This window comes from Anomalospiza imberbis, chromosome 4 (genome assembly GCF_031753505.1).
Source record: "Anomalospiza imberbis isolate Cuckoo-Finch-1a 21T00152 chromosome 4, ASM3175350v1, whole genome shotgun sequence".
NCBI lineage: Eukaryota > Metazoa > Chordata > Aves > Passeriformes > Viduidae > Anomalospiza > Anomalospiza imberbis.
In genome coordinates, this window is record NC_089684.1 from 28,867,500 (window position 1) to 28,889,439 (window position 21,940).

Sequence of the window (21,940 nt, forward strand, 5' to 3'; positions counted from 1 at the left end):
ATGGGAAGTGACAATATTCCAATTCAGTCAGAAGATTTTATTTTACATTTGATGCTTTTCTCGTGATTTAGAACTGTCTGTCCTCAGTATTCCTTTATTTAGTGTGTGGGTACAAGGGCAAGCACCCAGACAAAATCAGGTTTTCTCCCCTTCTTTTATTCCTCCTGGTGAAATTTGCAGAACCATTTTTGGTTTGTTTCTTTTTTCAAAAAGAGAAACATAACAAAAATGGGAAGGAAAGCCCTTCACCCTCTAATTTGAGCAAAACAGGTGTTGGCCTGTTTTTACTCCAGTGAGCTAAAGTGTTGTTACTGCTGAGCAGAGTGACTTTTTCTGTAAAATAGAACTCTCTGATGTGGACATTATACCAGCATAACTAAAATAGAATCGGATTTGTTTTCTCCTCACTCACAGTAGCTACAACTGCCAACTTTTCTGTGCAAACAAGCCATCCTAGTGTCATACCTGGATTGTGGTTTTGCAGAACCCTTTGAGACAGCTGTCTTTGCCCATTAGTTTCAAAGCATTTCTGAGGTTGCTTAGACAAACATAGTGGCAAATGTAGTCTAATCTGGCTATAATGCACCACTGCCACTAAAGACAGGAAGCCTCACAGCGTGGAAAACTTCTGGCTTGCAAATACTCTACAAGAGACCCTACTGAATGTGAAGTCATAGGGTTAATTTCAATTTACTAGAGAAATTTCTGTTTATAATGCCAGAAAAACTGATGGTAGCATCAGCCTGAATGTTCCCATTTTTACCTGTTCTTTCTCTTTCAGAGTATTATTTGCTCTCTTTTCTAGGTCAGATGATAATAACTTACATGTAGAAGAAGGTATCATACCATAGAAGTATAGAATCATAGAATCATCATAGAAATAGCATAGAATCATCATAGAACTATCATAGAATCATCGTATATTCATAGATTCATAGAATGGCTTAGGTTGGAAGGGGCCTTAAATATAATTTAGTTCCAACCCCACTGCTGTGGCAGGGACATCTTTCACCAGACCATTTCACTGTATTGTATTTTCACTAGTTATACATCCTCACTCTGCTTTTTCCAGGGACTGGGGCTCATAATGAACTGTCTAGTTTCAGTGTATTTTTGGTCTTTTTTTTTTTTTTTTTTGTCTAAAGCTCATTTACTCTTTTTTTTTTTTTTTTACAATCTGTTAATATTTCAGGATTCACACTATCAATCCCATTTTCCCAGACAGAAGTTTGCAGAGGATATGGTATAAACCATATCAAAACTCAAATAGAAGCATCATGCATCATAACATTTGCTAGAATACAATCATCATTAAATCATCCATGAAGTTATATTGAAATTATTTAAGAAATGATAACTTTGATGTTATTAATTTTGACTTGAGAGAGACTAATTAGAACTTGTTCTCTTTGTCACTATGACTGATACTCTATTGTCTTGGCTGAAAATCTTCTGTTGGAAACACTACAAAATATTTTGAAGAAATAATAATAATAAGTGAAATAGGGGGTGAGTAATATCAACTCTGCTAAGTTTAGTGATATAATTTCTCTCTCCCATCAACAGCTACTCATACAAGTCACATCGAAAAATCACAATCATGTGATCTGTTCCACTGAGCACAAATCTTTGACTTTCTGCTGCTCTCCATAAATTACTTCTCCCTGTATTTAGAATAGTGCTGTGAGCACTTGTTCTCTTCAAGAACAGATTGTGAGGGTCAAAGAGATTCATATTTCTTGCAAACAGCCACCCATTGTTGGAGGTTAGTTTCCTTCCTCGTATCCTGGTATGGATGGAAAGAGAAGTTTATTCTTGGCAGGACTCTCCACGTGGTCAGATTTTTTCACGTTCCCAATAAAGACTTTTGTCTCTGTGTCTAGAAATAAGAATAGTCTCAAAATTGAGACAGGCCATTATATAATGAGATCAGAAGGAAACTCTTTCCCCTGTGCTTGGAAGCTTCAATTCTGTCTCTCACTAGTTATTTTTAAGGTGTGTATCCTCATGACCCAAGGCAATCCATAAATTATACATTACTAAAAGTCTTGAAATGGCTTGAGATAACAGAGTTTCCTGTAACAAGAACAGACTGAAAAAATATTTCCAAGAACTTTTATAAGTTCCTGTATTATTATGCAATTATTCCATTTCATCTATAATGGCACAACCGTAAGACAGGAGTTCAGTTGTAACTGTTGGCACCTTCAAGCAGGACTTTCTCTCTGTATGGAGAACTGGGTTTTTTTTACTAAGCATGATTTTTTCTAAAATGTTAGCCATCTTATCCAAACTATCCCTTTCTCCTGTTCGTTTTATGATCTGTGGACAAATCAGCCCACCATGCCTCAGCAGGCTGAATACCTCTGTAATTTTCAAAATTCCTTGAACAAGTGCCCAAAGACTGTCTAGCTGAGGCAAAACACCAATTTTCAGATGATAAAACTTAGACAACATGAGTCCTATCCTAAAGGAACACAAATTGCATTAAGAATCTTCCAAAGTATTTTTAAACTCTTATTATTAAATAGTGTTATTTACTTTTGTGAAGTAAACTTACTTGTCAGTATTTTATATGTGGATTTATATGAAGAGTGTCTTCAAACATATGAGGTATTTTTATAAAACTGTTGGGATCTTTGAAAAAGCTCTTGTTTGCCTTCCTAATTCTCCCTTTGCTGCCACTTAAGAGTGGTGAAAAACATGCTCACTCTAACTTGGACAGAGATAGCCCAAACTAATTCTATGCTTTCTTTCCAAGTAGTCTGATCCAAAAATCCATTGAGGTCATTGATGTTTAAATTGGTTTTGGCCTCCAATGGAAATATATAAGAGCTCATTTTGTAGCTTCAGGCCTTGTGCTAGTACCCAGCATAAGTGCTATTTATCCTTTCCATGCATAGAAATCCAGCTAAAAGAGGCAGCCAATTATTTTGATCCAATTTTTCATGGTCTTCATGGAAATGAAAGAAGGGAACAAAATCCACTTATTAAAACTGGCGCATCTCCATTTTATTCAAATGGGTCACAGTTCATTTCATACATTTCTAAAAAAAATGACTCTGTTGGGAGAAAAAGCAGGAATAAGATTTATCATTATCTACTATGATGAACTTGTGGATGGACACCAGTTTTCAATGTACTTTTAGAATATTTTCCTTCTAAAATATTAATAAGTATGTTAAAATGGAACTTTTTATGTTTTATCCTCTTCCTGGACTACCACAGCATATTCAAGATGACTAAACCATTCCTAATTCAGGTCTGCATGATTCAATCAAACACATCCAATTAGAATATTAGATGACAAAACATAAGTTAAAAGGTTAAAAAAATCACACTTCCTCTTCTAAGATTAGCCATTTGAGAAAAAGCTTATTAAATAAAACCCAGTTAGTGACACAGTAAAACATTCCAAATAAAATCTCCAACTGTTACCAAGTTGAATGTTCAGACCTTGCTACAGATGAGTAGACATACTGCTCTGGCATTGGCTTCAAAATGTAATAATAGATGTCAATCAGGGAGTCTTTATGTTTTAATACTTAAATTTTTCACTGTCTCCCTTTATCCCTCCCTCTCTCTCTTTTATTTTTTTTTAATCTTCAGTGATCTTATTAAGTAATGGGTTTAAGTTTTTAAACCCATCACTGATCATAATGGTATCTGCATCTCATCCAAGCAGACCTCTTGCAACCTCTACCTGGATGCGGAAGAAGAAACAGCTCCTTCCTTACTCCACCTTTTCTATAGCTCTTGCATAGCTGAGTGTCTTGATTAACTTTATTTTTTTTCCTTAAACACTCTATTTCTCCATTATAGTGAGAGCTGTGTGTTCTTTCTTCCATAGAATAAATATTCAGAGATCTGCAATCCAAAACTTTATAAAATATTACTTGAAAACTATGGCCTTGTAAGTGCATTTGTAAATGTCTTTAACCAGCGTGTGTGCTATCATACCTTCTTGGACTTGATTTTAAGCTGAATTTGTTTTACAAAAAAAGTTTGCCACACAATAAGAACTACATTTTTGTGGCAGTGTTGGGGCTTTCCAGTGCAACATGCTGCAGCTGGGTCAGGGCAACCCCTGGTTTCAACACAGGCTGGGGGATGAACAGATGGAGAGCAGCCCTGCCCAGAAGGACTTGGGGTGCTAGTGAATGAGAGGCTGGACATGACTCAGCCATGGACACTCACAGCCCAGAAAGATAAACACATCCAGAGTGGTCAGCAGGGCAAGGGAGGGGATTCTGCCCCTCTGCTCTGCTCTGCTCTGCTCTGCTCTGCTCTGCTCTGCTCTGCTCAGGTGAGACCCCACCTGCAGGGCTGCATCAGCTCTGGGGTCCCAGCACAGGAAGGACAGGGACCTGTTGGAGTGAGTCCAGAGGAGACCACCAAGATGACCAGAGGGATGGAACACCTCTCCCATGAGGAAAGGCTAAGAAGAACTGGGATTGTTCAGGATGGAAAAGAGATGACTTCTGGGTGATCTAATTATGGCCTTCCAGCACCTGAAGGGAGCCTACAAGAAAGATGCAGAGTGACTCTGAGGGCATGCAGTGACAGGACAAATGGAAATAGCTTTAAACTGAAAGCAAGTAGGTTTAAACTAGATGTTGGGAAGAAATTCTTTTCCAGGCACAGAAACAGATTGCCCAGATAAATTGTGGATGTCCCATTCCTGGAAGTGTTCAAGTCCGTGAGCAACCTGGACTGCTGAAAGGTGTCCCTGCCCATGGCAGGGCTGTTGGAACTAGATGGTCTTTAAGGCGCCTTCCAACCCAAGTCCCTTCCATTCCATGATTCTATGGAATTTGTCCTTGTTCTTCATTAGAACAAACAGTTAAATTAGAGAGAGAATCCAAAAGCGTGTGGGAATGAGGAAATTCACCACTCTACACTCCAAGAGCCCATAATTTGGATATAGGATGAAATAATTTCTAACAAGAAGAGAAATTAAAGGGGAATATATCTGAAGGTATCACAACAGTTGGAGCGAAACTTTCCCTGAAGTACTTTCTTAGCATTTTTATTCATATCATCGAGATTTATATGTAAGAGATGGAGCTGTGACTTTTATAAAGCTTTGAAAAGTGTTGCAAGTATTCCTTTATGAATAATTTTGTTTATTTTTAATTTCACTGCATAAATAGACAACATTTTCTAGCATTGTCAAAAAGCCATTTAGGCAGGATATTATTTTAGTGCTCTGTTTCTAAACTCAGCTATATATCAGAGACTGTTCAGACCTTCTTAATGCTGACTGTAATTCCCATGATGAAATTTGTGGCTATGTCCTTTGAAATAGGTTGGCTTCCAAAAAAGGAGCAATGATTCCCTCTTGACATAGGGAACCTCAAGCAAATATTGCCATGATATACACCCATTATTGCTGACTATTTGTGTCAGTGTTCTCTCCCTCCATGACACTGCTATCTGTACAATAAATTTCCCTCCTTTACATCACAAAAATATGCTCTAGTGAAATGTTACAGCTGGGTATTTGTCTAGAATTGTCAGAGATTAAATCTAGTTAGATTTAACTTAACATGGTTAGAGCCACAACAGCAACCTCAAAATAGGTATCATACTTGGACTGCATTTTTGTTACTCTTGGACACAGCTGCAAAGATCTTGGTAAAGGGCTACAACTAGGTTGGGTTGTTCAGGTGACCCTGTTTATCTGTCAGTGGTAAGATAGAAAACTGATAAACTGGTAAACATGTCCACAGCATTAAGGAACTGAAGATTATTTCATGCATGTTCTCCACCTTTGAATTGAAGTGAAACCTTTCAACGCTTTCCATCCAGCCCCCAGTAAAAGAGTCATGTCCACTTCTCTCTCCTCAGGGACTAGAAGATTAGATCTGCTCTCTCTTTTTCCTTCTAATGGAAAGTATCTGGTTTTGCCTCTCACTTCTGTCCTCCATGTAAGGTATCTATTAGGGATAATTTGGGTTTTTTTTTTTTAATGAAAACAGATTTTCTAGAAATTGTTGTTAGGTTTGTTTGGTTTTAGTTTTGTTTTTTTTAAATACATATGTGTGATTAATCCTAGTTTTGGTGTGCCATGGAGGCAGGCAGCCTTCTCTTGCCTTAGGTGATAATGCACAGCCTACTTTTCTTCTTTTCTTGTGTTCTCTCCACACTCAAGTACCAACAGAGCTAAGCCATTGTAAACAAGAGTGTAGGAGCAAGAGCCTTGAATAACCGCTGAAGAGGAAAGATTTACTGCTGAATAGATGTGCTGGCTGCCAGCACTGAGACTTGTTTTTCAGCTGTTCTTCAGGCTGTTAAATTATCAACAGGTGTTCCTAACAAGGGAAGCAGTACATTGTTGGTGCCGCAGTGCTGATTCATTCTCACCCTGGGTGCACCAACACACATTCTGAGGGAGGTACTGTGGCAACAGGGCTGTGGCAGGCAACCTGCAATGTCTCTTCTTCCAGACACCATAGTTGTGCTCTCTGAATTTGCTTCTCCCAGAGGTCCCACCTTTACAGTTCTATTGGCATCAAAATAAGGTACTGGTAGAAGCCCATCACTGAGAGGCTGGCTATTTGTCTTGGAGTTAGTCTAAAAATTTCAGGGAATCCATGCTTGGAGGCCAACTTCTTGAGGATTAGATGTACAGATTAGCATAACTCTGAGTTTAAGTTAAGAAATCTTATATCACTTAAAGCAGGGAACTGAACCTAAGTTTCCAATTTCACAGGCAAGTGTCTATTCTTATGGTCATTTAAGTTTCTTTCACATATAACATTCAAGGCTCTATTAAATTTCTCTTCACAAACAATCTTCAAATATGGATGTCATAGAATCATAGAACGGTTTTGGTTGAAAGGAACCTTAAAAATCATCCCGTTCCAATATCCCTGATGTGGGCAGGGACACCTCCTACTAGACCAGGTTGCTTAATCCCCATCCCCTTGAACATTGCCAGGGATGAGGCATCCACAGCTTCTTTGGGCAGCTTGTTCCAGCATCTCACCACCCCCACAGTAAAGAATTTCTTCCATATATTTAACCTGGGTTTTCCCTCTTTCAATTTGAAATATATTTTGTTAAGCAAGATTATTACTTTCAGGATAGCCTCAGGCCATACACACATCAAAGAAAAGGAAACTGTCCAAATGTGCTTGTAACTAACACAAGCCGGTATCCAAATATGCTAAACTCTTCTGTGAACATGTGAAACAGTTGTCTGAATCAAAAAAGGCAACTGGACTGCAAAACAGGCTCCTACTGATGGTGTCAACCTGTGTAATAAATCAAATAACACTACGTTACCTAATGGTCTCTTGTTGTTTAAGAAACAGACCTGTGATTGTGATTCACGTTAGGAAAACCATGGTATCACCCCATTACACTCATGCTTCAGATGACAGATGATTACAGATCTGCTGCCTGCATGTCCAAAATCCAAAATATCAGTATGAGAAATTAGTCTCATGTGTAAGGTATGTGTGAAGATATGAACGGTGGCAAGGTTACTGTGCCTTAAAAACTGTTTTTTAAGAAAGGCCACTGGTGGCAGGGAAGCAGTGGCAGTGTGGGCACTGTCTTGGAGAGCTGAATCTGATGATTGGTCCATTCAGGCCCATATTTGCCCTCAACAGCAGCTTTTATTTTCTATTTCACAGGGAGATAAGGCTAATGAACAGATAGTCAGACCTGTATCCCTTCTAAAACACTTTGTTGTTGATATGGTATAAAATCCTGAGCATTTTCCGTATCTGTATCTTACTTTGAATGCTTCTGAATACTGATTCTAACAACACTTCGTAGCAAGGAGCTTCATAAGGGAATGTGTAGGATGGGAAAGCTTTTCTCATGATCAGCTTTTGATTTTCCATATTTAGATTTCAAGTCTTGTTTGTGAAGAAGATTTTCTTCCCTTTACAGCACATTTGGGCACTGTGGGTACCTTTTTCATAGCAGATTCTGAATTTTTATTTTCTAAAATTAATAACATGAATGTTTGACTCTCTTTGAAGAGATTTCTTTACACTTATTCCCAGAGGCAATTTCTATCTTTGACATATAGTTCTTTGTGAAGAACCATCTCTGAAGTAGCATTTTTAGTGTAGGTTTTCTTAATTATCTTTAAATTATTGTAGATGTGCTTATCTTGGGTTGGGGGAACAGTCTAGCTTTTTTTTTAAGGATTAAATAGCAGATAAAAGCCTAGTAAAAATACAAATTATTCCTATTGCATATGTTACTTTGTCAACATTGAATTTCCCTTCCCATTGCAGTTCCCAGTTTTTTAGTTTGCTTAGGTGTCTAGAAAACTTTGATAAAGTCTGATATAGACAAGGGAAGGTGAACCGTTTTTTCATGTGATGATTTATTCTCTTTTTCAAATTATACAAAAGTTTTGGTTCTTCTTTAAGGTGAGATGAGTTTGTATGGCTAACAGTAATTTGGTCTCTTCACTAATGAAGAAGAATTTATGTTGCTTCTTTGGAATTACAACAAAGACTGGGCAAAGAATGAATTTTGCATTAAATTCTAAACAAATACATGAACATGTTTATCTGATGAAACTAGTTTAAAATTGGATGTAGCATTCTAGATGTAGCATTAAGCATCAATACCTTTTTAGCCAGAAAAAAAATTTTGTTATGCATCTTCTTCAAATGTTCTTTGTATTCAACTCCATTTAAAGCTCTAGTGTCAAAATGGGGCAAAATGATAATTTTATTTTATTCTACTGTGTCATTTACAGTAACTGTATTCAGATCTCAGAAGTCACAGCATCTATTGTACATTAATCATCACCTCATTACTATGGCATAGTTTCAGTAAAAGCAGTCAATTTCTATGCTGTTGATGAGGGCATTTCCACAACTCAGCTTACTTATTTTAAATTGAAACTTATTAATTTCCCAGACTTATAATGCCTAACTTGAAAGAGTTACAGTGAATCTCTGATGTTTGGTTGATCTCTTCCTTAAATTGTTTCAACACACTTAAACCTTCTTGTCACTTTCAGGAATTTTAGCTGTTAAAAATGCATTTTCAGGGGTCAGATCTCTACTTCAGTGAGAATCCACATGTTTTCAAGGTGGCTGCATGCCTGATATCAGGAGGATTGTCACTTTCTGGAAATTTTTAAACAGCCTCCCACTTTCTATAACATATTTGCTCTATGGGAGCTCTATGGGAGCTTTCAGGACTGGAAAGGCTTCAGGCCATCAAAAACTGAGATTGTGGTGGGCATGAAGCAAACAGTTCTTTAAAATGCCTGTAATGTTCAGAACACTGTATGGCAGTGATGCCATAAAGAGACACAGCAAGTACAGCTGCCAATACTCAGCTCTGTGTAACTTTGCCACATTTTAAGGCCTCCAGCCAACACTTTCAACAGCAGTTTGTCTCAACCTGATGCTTTTATTACATTTGCCTTATATTTAAGTCACAGCTAAAATGATTAATTGAATTAAGGAGGAATTAATTCTATGTTTTTTTTTTCTTTTTTTCTGTAAAGTCTTAGCTGTTCCCAGAAAAACTGCATTTTTGCCTCTGAAGAGAACTTACAGCATGGCTGGCTGGTGTCAGAGGGATGTGTTTCAGGCAAATTTTGTTTCCAAGTTTAAAGTGTCTGACAACTCTGCCTAGGAGTGAGCTTAATAGTGGTTTCCTTGTGTGCTGCATTGCAATCCCCTGAGGACTCTCACTGTTCTGGCCACTCACAGGGCCAGTACCCCAGGAACAGCCAAAGGTGGTGGGGTGGGCATATGAATTCTGCATCTGCCCTCCAAGTGGCCCAAAAGAGGCACTTTGACATGCAGGGTTGAACAAAGGTTTCACAACTACTCCTCCACAGGGTGGCCAGAGAATGCTGTAGCAACTGACACGGAAACCAGAGAGACTTTAATTCTTACTTTCCTGATTTGATTGTGGGGAGGGACAACTGGAGATGCAGAAATAGAGGAATTGATTGTATCCCTCTCTTTTAATGGGTGCAGTGGTGAGCTGCAAGGCTAGACAAAAAATGGCATAATTGCATTTAACATTTCTAATTAAAATCTACCCAGACTATTTCTCTCAAAGTGCCTTCAACTGCAGTTTTTTTCTAATCCCTTTTCTCTCCCTCCAAAGCTCACTGGTGCCCAGGACAGGCAAAATCTGCTCCTTGCCTAGTAGCAGAACAAAAGTCCAAAATCCTAAAGGCAGGGATTTCTGACAGGTGGTGGAAGTGCACACCACACACCAGTACACTGCATATGATTTTGACCCTGTCAGCATCAAAAATATTGTGTTTGGTATGTTCATACCACTACCTATTAGCAAGATGTCAAAAAGTCAGAGATGTCTAAAACATGTTGGACAGATATTTTTGCCTGGATGCAGTATCTGAACTGATAGTAACAAAGGCACTTGATGATTAGGCAGAGGGACACATAATGGCTATAATTGCTTGAAATTCTTTAAAATAGATGAACTGTAAAAGATGGCATATGCAGAACTCATAATGAGAGTTATGTAGAATAAGGAATCTGTGTGCATGTGTTTGGAATGTTATGGCCACTTTGCTGGTGTCTGCCACGTGGGAGTAGCATATGAATTCAAGATTTTCTATCACACCACTTCATCACATATTTTCTCTGTGAGTTTCTATGTGTAAGTACATTTATGCATCTGTATCTCTCCCCATGTACCTCTATCTGCAATGAACATCTGAAGAAAAGAAGCATTCCTATTTTTCTAGGTTTTGAGGGAATTGTCCCAGCTATCCTGCTTATCAGGAAAGAATGAAATGATAATATACAAAACAATGCCTGGATCAGCTTTATTCTATTTAGATTCTATGTATAAAATCCATCCACATCCCCCCTCTCCCCTGTCTCATTGCAACATGTGAGGAACCTCCATTCCCTGACTAGTTAAATATTTGTCACCTTGGCTAGTTTAATTTAGAAATCGTTTCCCCTTAAACCTCATACAATATCTATGATTCCAACCCCAACGATTCCTGTATCCTGTCACTACCAATCAAGCTCACTGAAAAATCATATTTTTATTGCTTCTAAAACTGACAGTAAGATCTATGTTCTCCAAAGAGAAAGGTTAAACACTTTTCCATCTTATTATTCTTTTCAGATACAATGAAGCATCATGAAAATCCTAGCAGTCGTCAATGCTGTCATGCTAAATTAACACATACTTTTTAAGGAAAAGCAGAAGATATTTGAGTAGTAACTAACACAGGATTTTAATTTTGTCCTTAATTGTAACAGACAGTTGCTACTTCCTGTTTCACTTTCCAAGGATGTTGTGTTTGGTTTGGGGATGCACTGGCAGTGTAACATTACCAGGTCTGGAAAAGAAAAGAAGTGAAAAACCTTTCAGTCTGGGAATTCACCTATCCAGTTAGAAACACTTCTTTTTAATCTCTCACATGAAATGAGAAGAGGATATCAAAAGAAATGGAAGTTTATTTCAGCTATTGGTATGAGAAGGTAGGCATGAACAGCATTAAGACAGTGGATACAGAAATACTTTATTTAAAGACAATAATTACTCATAGATGTTTAATACCTTGTTTTAAGTTCTAAGTCAATAGGTTGCTTGTAATTGTGTGAAACATTTCCCACTGGCATTTTCATAAACACATATTACGAACCCTGCTTTTGATGGTAGCATACCCTAAAATATCTGCTAACCAACTATTAACCCTTCAAAAGCATTTATGATTTTCTTTGCAACATGTAGTGAAGGCAAAGAGAGCACAGTTGCCATGTGAAAATATATATGAACCAAAAATTCCAGTGACCCGTGGGGGTAGGTATTTAGTGTCAGTACTTTCATCCATTTTGAACATGTTCTTTTGTCTCTGTTTTCAGTATGAAGAAGTCTAAAGGCAACCTGCGTCAAGTAACATCCTGCTTAAAGATACAAAGAAGGGTATTTTCTGCTTTTTCTGTAAAATGAAAGTTATTAACTGATTCATTGTTGTAAAAGAGAATCACAAAACAGTTGGGGCTGAAAGGAACCACTGGAGGTCATCTTGGTCTAGCCCCACTGCCTCAGCAGGTGACTCAGTATCTTTTCTAGACAGGAATACCTCCAAAGAGGGACACTCCAGAGGGCTCCTCTGGGATACATGTGCTGCTGCTGTCACAATCACAGTGAAAAGAGTTTTCTTGTTTTCAGAGGGTAAAAAAACCTCCGTTTTAGCTTGTGTCTACTGCCTCTGGTCCTGTAACTGAGTACCACTGAAAAGAGCTTAGCTCCATCTAACTTGCACCATTCCTTCAGATATTTTTGCATATTTATATTGATTAGGTCCCCATGAAAATAAAATACAGTATTTTGGCTTTTTAATGGTGATTTCAAATTGAAACAGATAAATTTAAAAATATGCCTATCAGTGGCCTTTGTCAGTAGCATGGCCTTCAGCAATGACATCTGAATGCCAAGCCTGACTTAATTTTTGCAGAGAGTTTCTTTATCTCTTTATGCTTTCTATTTTCTTTTATTCTAGCTACTGCCACTTGTTGCTTCTGTAGAAGCTGACCTAGAGCTTTTATCTCTCTTTCTGCCCTCAGCAGTACAGGGGCCTGGTAGCACATTGGATGTTCTTTTCTTTGAAACCTTCCCCTGTAGTACAGCTCCCCTGTTATTCTCATTTTGGTCTAACCTATCCTACACTTGGCTGTGTTTCTCACAACGTCCTGATTTTCTTGCCCACTGAAGTTTGCAGGATGCAATCTGGGGCTCCTCTCTGAGCTACTCAGGGAGTAGCAGTCAGCACTCAGCTAAAACAAGACCCAAGTTTGTTCTAGATTTTGTTTTAGCGTTTTAGAGAATCAGTTCATGCTATACTAAACATTTTTGCTACTGGTCTCTTCACAGGCTGAACCTGTGTCCTCGTTATGGTTGGCTGAGCCTGTGAAGGGTGAAAGAGTTTCACCCTGGCAGCACCAGTGATGGATTTTAGAGGAAAAAATCACCTGTTCTGCTGTTTCTACTTCCTCTCCTTTCCATTAAAAGGTTTAATCTCTTTTTCCTTTTTTTCTGAAGCTTCTGCTTTAGTTTGTGCTGTCTTCTGAATTGCTTCTCTCATTTAACTATAATCTGTGGGGCAGACTCACAGATGCCACTCCATACCTTTGTTTCTATTTCTGTGCTACTTTGGTAAGGACAGAGTACTGAAAAATAATAAGAAAAAGGTTTAAAACTCACTAACATTCCAATTATTCTTCTTTTTTTTTTTTTTTTTTTTTTTTACTTTTCCTTTTCTATCCATTAATTGATGGGTGTTCCCTTTGTGTTTTTGCTGTATTATATGGACCCCCAAACTAAGGATCTCTAAAACTTATTTGGAACTTGTGAATTCTATTATAATATGTAAATATTTAAACATTAAGATATTTTGCATAGTTCTGAGAAAATATTTTGATATTCAACATGTCCTAATTTCTCCAAAGTAAGAAAAGTACATCTTGTTGCTTTTTTAGATGTACATTCCTTAGTGGGGGCAAAGGGCCTCAGAAAAAGGCAGATGTATAAGCCAGTGCTTTATTTCTTTTAGGCCCTGGTAGACAGAAGAGTGCAGACTGTGTGGAAAGTGATGGATGATGGTAAAGGAGTGCTGATTCATAGGAAGGGTGGGAAACCATAGCAATTCAACTAAAGCCAAATGATGTTGGGAAAAACAGTTTTCTAACTGAGTCTGGACATGCTTATTGTAAAGAGGCATTTCTGAGTGGAAAAACAGCCCTCTGCTTTTAATACAGGAAGTGGAGAAAAGAAAAAATGAAAAGAAAGAGGATTTTCATTTTATTTTACCCTGTAACATATTTGTCTTTGGTCCATTCATTACTTGTTTGTTTTGGGATTTTTTTACAGTTTATAACATGATTTTCATTCTTTCTTCTCATATTTATTCCCCTCAGCCCGACAGAGTTAATGGAGATTCTTAGTATTTCCAGTTTCATTTCAATGGGTAGGCTCGGTGGAACAAAGGATTATTCAAAATAATCAGGATGGACAGATTCTGTCCTGGCACTTTTCAAAGGATTCTTTCTCAGGGTTAAAGAAAGAGAAATATTTTGGCTGACAGTTTTCTTTAACTTCTGCCTACTTTGTATTTGATATTTGGGAATTATCCCAAATGCTGTCCAGTTCTCTAAGGGGCTGCCTGAATAGGAAATGTCTCCTACATAAAGCAGTGTGGCTTTAGGGGAAGAATTGCTGCTTGGTGTGTTGGTGTGCTTTCTGCTGATGTAGTGGGGTTCAGTGCTTTATAACTGTCACTTTGAAATTTTTCTGTGGACTACTAATAAAAATGGGGATTAGGGAATACTGCTGATCCCACTCCAAAACAAATATTCCTACAGAGAGAACTAACATGCAGTTTGTTTCTATCTGCTTGGAATTTAAAGAAGGTGCACTGCATATAAAATGGCAGTGGATTGACTACTAGAGGTTTTTTTCACTTCTGTTTTGCCTCAGCCCTACAGGTAGTGGTACAAGACTTGCCGTTGTTCCAAAACTTTCACATACTGATGCTAACTAGACTGACCTCCTTGACATGCAGTGAGAATGTTTTTCATCACACAAGCAACAGTAATTTCCATTTCTGCATTTTAATTCTTCCCTTTTCCCTTTGAAATTTTCTCTCTTCCTTCTATCAGAAGTAAATATTAGTTCTATAGGGTTAAGATAGTCAAACACACACATATAAATGGATTGGTTTCTTTGAGATTTTATGAATCTCTTCCAGTTCTGTACATTTTGTTCAAAAATATTGATAAAATTAGGCTCAGAGTTTACTGGCAGTCATTGCTTCTGGAGCCAAAGATGTGAAAGAATTAAATTGCAAGCACAATTTCTTTATCCAAGATAAAAGTGGGTAAGACTTGGAGGTGCACACCAGCCTCAAAAATTAGGATTTGCCATTGACTTTCCAAATGAAATAACTGTCCAACATCTCAGAAACAAACATTTAGACCTGTGTTTCCAAAGGGTTTAAATGGTATTTCAGATTAGCCCAGTAAATTAACATTGGAATTTCTGGGACTGCTGTAAGTTTTTTAAAATCTATGTTCCACATAACTTTTGCAGAAGCATTAGGTTTATTCTCCTTTTTCTTTTTCCTCCCATACATAGTAACATACTTGCTGTTATATATTAACATATTTGCTGTTGCTCCTGAGCCAAAGAAGGTTTGTTGTGTGTTGTTTTTAAAAAATATTGTTGCTTCGAGATTTATAAGATGACTTTCAATCTGGCTTACTTGTTGTACTTCCAAGTAAGAAAGAGTTCTTTTTATTCCCTTGGGGAACTGCTTAATTGGGATGTATTAGAAAATGTATTGTGTAATAATAAGAACTGTTTATATAATATGAAATACAAGGATTAACCAAACCTACCACAGTCCCAATTGAAATAATATCAAATATCCTCAGTTCAAGGACATATGTCAGGCTAGGGATTTTTGATTTGGGGTTTTTCTAATAGTGAGGATGTTCTTCTTTTGTTGTGATGTTTTTTGATTTTTTTTTTCTTTTGAAGGAATAATCTTATGCCTTTCTACTGTATAAAATGTCCTCCAGATAGGCAGAACTGTACATAAATTATTCTTTCAGGTAACTGTTACGACATCAAGGCTGTCTAGGAAATTGCACTGTCATCTGAAATGTTCACCGAGAAATGGGCAGCCATTTTCTCAGAGAAAAAGGTCATAAAGAGATGAAATAATGATAATTAATAACAATTACTGTGTCAGGCCTCTCTTGGGATTTTTAACATTATGATCAAGGCCTAAAAGGAGCTGCTTGGAAGGAAAGATTTGTGGCTGGAGTCCACAAATCTCACAGGTATTGCTTCTAAGAAGGTGGATTTCATCCCCTTCTGAGGCATAAAGCATTTGACATTGTTTTACTTTGTCAATAAGGAATTATTTGCCAGCTATTTAGACACCCCGTGCACAAAGCTGATTTCTGATTTAGACAACTCCCTTCAGTATTCCTTGGTCAAATGCACCAAACATGCAAAACAGTGGCTTTCCAACACAAAGCCTTGGAAACACGGGCATTTAAATATCACCTCTGCTGGCCTTGTCAGTGAGCTTTCATTTTAAGGATGGAGATTTCCATGTGCATCCTTCTGAGATCCATTTGTCCTTCCTAGAAAGCAGGAAACAAGCCTGTGGGGTTCTGCTGGTCAGCATGGATAGAAGGGGAGCTGGGCAGTGCAGAGATGGTGGGGAGAGAGGGGAAGGAAAGGTGCCCTGGAAGAGGAAGAAGCATGGATGCATGTGTTTCGTGCTTCCTGGCACCTGCACAAACTGATGCCACGGCTGCAGAGGAGGAGTGGAAGTGTGGGCAGCTGGGACAGAGCAGACAGCAGGGTCAGTGGACAACTGTGGTGGAAATCTTGCTGCATTTTGTTCCCACCCTGTCTGATAATGAATGCCAAGCATGTGTGTTAACATTGCTGAGCTAATTATCTCTTGGCACTATGATAGCAACAGTTTCCAACCTCATGCTGAACTGTGTGGGTTTGCCACAGCTATGAAATTGTATCAGACAAAGAGAAATTAAAATTTCCAGGAAAATCAAGTGTGCATACAAAAGTAAATCCCAGCAGGACTGAGCAAAGCACTGGGCTTCTCTAAAGCTAGCCAGAGGTACAAAACTGTGTACATCACTTTGATTTATTCAGATCAAAAATGAACCAACAGAAAGCAGGACAATGTTGGAAGTTATTCTTGAAGAATATCCATGCCCGGAGAAGCCAAATAAATTGAATACTCTGTCTGGTTTTCCTCTCTAAAGTACTCAAGTGACATGAGACAAGAATTCACATTCATGGAAAGCTGTGAGATGGGAGAAAGCCCTTAGTGTTGAACAGTAATATCTGTCTAGTTCTTGGTGAAGACTTCCTTCTCTTTTCAGAAAACAACATTTTTCAGTATCGTCCCTTGAGAAAGGACTTAAATTTTGAAAATTACCTGACCTTAACACAGCCATTTCCTGAAAGAGGAAAGAACTCAAGAAGAAAAATTCTGTCTTTCCAGCAGCATGTTAGCTCAGCAAGTCTTTGGAAGCGTGCAGTAAACGTGGAGAACCTTTCACTTATAAGAGCTTCCCACTGGGTATTATGGATTTCAGTCTAAATCTAACAGCTTTTGAAGATCCTCCTCCTACACTCTGTTCTTGTTTGGCAGCCTCTAATCTAGTCATATGGAACAAGGGATGGTATTTCAAAATGTTGTGGTTAGCTTGCAACTCTATTGTCCATCTTCTGCATGAATGTTGCAGCATCATTACATATGGCTGCTGTCTAGGGGGCTTTTAGGAATTTATAGTCAAAAAGACTCTGCCTTAGGCTATGAGGTAAAGTTAGAAGAATGAAATCTTGAAACAATTTAACCAAAGAATTTTTGACATATCCATACAGTATTTTGTTTGATCTGCAGCTTTGGTAAGAGAAGACAAAAAGATAGAAAGATGCAAGAAGATAAATAATAATATAGAAACAATAAGTGCCATTATTTATTTAAATTAGTAGCTCTACTTTACTTTAAGAGCTATATTCAGTTCTAGGTACTTAATCATAAAAAGGGTAATGCAGAATTGAGGTTCAACAAGAATGAAGAGGGGTATGGGAAAATGCTAGTAAAAAAGGTGGTTGAATAAAGTTAAACTTACAGAGAAGTTGTGTGACTGCTGCAATTCAAAATAATGCTGAAACTGCCATTGTTCTTAATTGAACATAATTAATGACTAAACCAAACAAATGTGGCACAGTAAAATCATAGAAAATAAGAAAAGGATACAATAAAGGGGGAACCTGCAACTGCTGTGCAGAGGAGAAACTAGGAACTCTAGACAGGAGCAAGTAAGCTTGAACCCTCTGATGAAATGAATGTTTCTGCATAAGATGCACATTAAATTATACTTCTCACAACCATCAGAAGCTTCAGGCCTTCACAGGGACTAGGAGATGAATGGTCTCCTTATTAAAAAGCAAAGAACCTGAGCTGCAGTGGCACTTCTAAAGCAGCATCAGATTGTAAAGGATTCAGGCCTCTTCCAAACACTCAGACCTTGAGGCATTTGGCATCTTCTTTGTGGCAGATAAGGATAAACATTATTAAGGTTCAAATTGTATCTCTTTCTTTGTGGCTTCTTACATGTAAGGTGACAGTCGCTCTCAGAGGAACAGGAGTTTGTGCTGGATGTTTTGGATCTGCCAGGAAGCTCTTGAGATTCTACAGCCTGGTGGAGGAAAACTCCCGTGTCCCATTCTGTAACTCTTTCTTTGCAGGGCTGATTGGTGTTTTTGCTCTTTGTGCAGTCACATGGTGCCATTCTCAAAAGCTCCCTGTTAAAGCCAAACAACACAAGCTTCCATTTGTGTTTCCAATTACACATGTGCTTTAAATCACCACTGGCAGTCACAGAGCTGACCCCTGTCTGCACCTTTCAGACACGGGTGAGGCATTGTTTGATGTCAGCTTTGCAGGCTCCTGCTCAGTAATGCACTGGGGCTCTCTCTGCCCACGGCCATGATTGGAGACAAATGCCTATTTCCTATCCAGTGATCCTAAGACAACCTACAGTAGCAGGTATGTTTTAACCAGATTGCTTTCCAGAGGGTTTGGTGCTTTTTGACTGTTGTCTTGACATTGTTTCTGTCTTTGATAACCGTTTTGACCATTTCATGAATGGGATTTTTAATTGTGAAACATTTGCCTTTAGCAAGTGGGATATGGAAAAGGAGGCAGAAACAATAAAAATTAGGATGGAGTTAAAAATAGGGTAAAGATGATTGTTTTGAAAGCATTATCTGGAAGAAAAGGAACTGTGAGGAATAAAAAATGTGACTCAATTTGTATAACATTGTGTCCCATGTCAGGTTGGGCAGCTTCCAGAAATCCCTTCAAACTAACTTTTTAGTTGATGCTGTGTTTCTTCATGTCATGTAGCTGTTGCATGGGCTTTATGGGAGCATGGATAATATCCAGACAAGAGGACGAGGATTTCTTTTGCACAGTGTCTTTATATTCCACTCAATTTAACAAATTCAATTTTTTTTTCAGCTTAACCTTACTCATTAATTCTGTGAGTCTTCACAGAATTACAGGAGTAGTATCATATCACTGATGTGAATTAGCTCCAGTTTTGTGTTGAATGTCCCCATTTTCAGCATTTCTGAAAATAAATTATATCAATAAAGTTTGAGAAGCTAAGGCTTGGTATCAGATGTGGAAAGGTATAGTCTCTCAGCATATTTTGATCATAAAGAGAAAATTCAGTGCTTCTCCTGTCGCTTCTGCAAGGGATCAATTGTTCTGACAGATGTACACACTTAGGAAGTAGGAGGAATGAAAATGTTACTAACATTAATTAGTGATGACTGCATTTTACCATAGGTGGATCTAAAACAAGCAGATTCCTGAGTTGCTTATGCTGGACTGTCTTTTGCCTTAAAAAAAACCAAAAAAGAAGTTTTTTTTTTATCCCCATGATACACAGGATGATGCATTTGATTTATTATAGCAGAGCCTTAAGTTTGTGACTGCTACTTGTAATCAGAAACATTGTTTTGCTTTGGTTTTTTTTTTTTTTTTTTTTAATAATATTCTGTGTTAGGATCAGGTGATTGATGTGATTCCAGTTTAGTTTAACTTGTCAGATTGTGTAATGTAACCATAGGATTAAGTGTAGGAGATGCATGACTGGCTCTGGCTGACTCAAAACTGATTGTGCCAAGGGAATTTTATAATCGTCTACTAGAAGAAAGTGAATTTTCAAAAACATTACCCAAATTTTAGCTCGGCTTTTAAGCAAACACATTTTACCTCTAAGCCAGTTACGTGAACATACTCATTTCATTCCACATCTACTGTAATTGTTTGGGAGACATCCACAAATAAACCAAATCTGTTTTGCTGTTATTTCATGCTAAAAATACCAAGTCTTTTGACAGAGAATTCCAAGGGTTAGGAAAGAACTTTATCGCATTTCTTCCAGCATTTTCTACCCCCAGTCTGGGGTATGTGAGCAATAAGGCCTCTTGATTTTATCATTTATAGATTTGGCTCAGTCTTTTATGTAACCTCCAAGTTCATCTCTAAATTAAACAGTTGCGGTCTTTTCCTTCACAATGATCTATTGAGCACCTCTCACTTTGTCGATGGTTTTCTTTCTTTTTTTTTTTCTTTTTTTTTTCCCCAATACACTGTGGCAGAATGTGTCCCGTTTCTTTCTCCCACTGCAGTCTGCTTTATCTGCAGTCAATGGAGTGAAGTGTAGGGTTTTTCTGCCACCATTAGGGTGGGAGGCGTACCTGCAGCCTCTCAGAAGCAAGGCTGGAAGGGGAACTTGAAAAGGCAGAAGGATAGGGACTGAAGAAGCACTGTCTTTTGTCTGTATAGCTTTAAGAATTTTGGAGCCAAAATAAAAGAGGCTACAGCCCTTTGCTCTTGCCCTGCAGTGCAGGATCAGGGCAAAAAAGGCATCATTGCAGGTAAAATAGCAGTGGGTAGGGTGAGTGAAGCTTTCCACTTAAAATGAATGAAAAAAATTACTAAGAGCACTGTGTTTGCTCCTATCTGAAACCAGAAAGTAGCACGAAGGCAGATTATCAGCTCAGATTCCCGATAAAGAAAGCACTTTGCTGGTACTATTTAGGAAGCACTGTATAGCTAATGTAAGTGTAATATCATCTCTAATCCCTGAACACAAGCTGAGCTTCCCATCCTTGTAAATTACCTGCCAGAAATGGCCTGCATTGCTCTCAGACATCTGACTTCATGGTTTGTCCTAATATATCAGCAAGGCTTCCTGAAAACTGAGTGACTCCTTTTTGTCACCCAAAATCTTTGACATAATGACACCATGAGATGTATTTCCAAGGTCCTGTCTTCACCGCAGACCAAATCAGCACTCTTCAGAGTAAACCCATCTTTTCACAACTAGCCATTTTTTTACTATTTTGAGATGATTAAAAAAAATTATCTTTTCTTTTATACAGATTACAACCAAACACAGGGAGAAATGTCACTTTGTTGGAATTGATTTTTGTTTTGTTTGTTTTATAATTCTTTTCATTGCAATGAGGAATCTGTTTTGATTTTTTTCCCCTCGGGCTTTAAATGCTACTAGCATTTTCCCAGAAATCAGTATAGATGTGTCTCAAGATTCTGAGATTTGTGATTATTAAAATATGAAGTAGTCAAACATTGTCCAATTTAAACTTTAAAGAAAATATGTCTAAGACTGCAGCCCAAGAGAAGCTGGATGAGATCAAGTGTCCTCTCAGCCTTGTGTCCTGTTTTTTTCCAAGAGGAAGAAGAAATATTCCTTGAAAGAGCATTGAGGTACAGAATTAGTATTAGGGTTGAGTTGTATGTCAGGCATATTTCTCCCACTGCTACTCTTGAAGAGGACTTGTAGCTTCCCAGTAATCTCCCTCCCTGTCAGTAGAAGGATCAGGCAGAGAAACCTGTGTCTTACTCAGCTGCTTATTGATTCTTGACAAGTCACCTAGCATAGCTCTGCCTTAGTTTGCCCACCTGGAAAATGGCAGTGATGATGTTTTGCCTTTGAAAAAACATTCTGGGGACTGCAGTTAAAGGAAAAAAATGTGGATACTTATGGCTGGAGCATTCTCATTTGTTTCACTGGCTACCACTAAGAGTCTCTTGTCTGTATATTGCTACATATATGTCCTTGCCCAGCAGTGCTAAGATTTTATGACAGGAAAAATTTTGGAAAATGTTACTGTCCTTTTGTAAAGGTTGTTTCCTTGCCCAAATTTAGCAATAATTGGCCATTTCTTGCATCCACTGTGATGAGTACCCTTCTTAGACAAAAATAGTGAAACTAGGCCTACATGAAAACATAAGGATTATGGAAAATATCTGTAAGGGCTTCTCTTTCTTAGATAATGGCAGGAAGCTGATTCCAGTGAG

The 21,940-nt window shown here is 38.0% G+C and overlaps 1 long non-coding RNA gene across 1 annotated transcript; it reads right to left on the reverse strand.

Annotated features, from left to right (window-relative positions):
* Positions 1–16: 16 nt before the first annotated feature.
* Positions 17–797, reverse strand: LOC137473383 (uncharacterized). Its single transcript, XR_010998748.1, has 2 exons — positions 466–797; positions 17–199 (listed from the first exon to the last, which is right to left on the reverse strand). It is a non-coding gene; the product is annotated as an uncharacterized lncRNA (long non-coding RNA).
* Between the last annotated feature and the right edge of the window lie 21,143 nt (positions 798–21,940).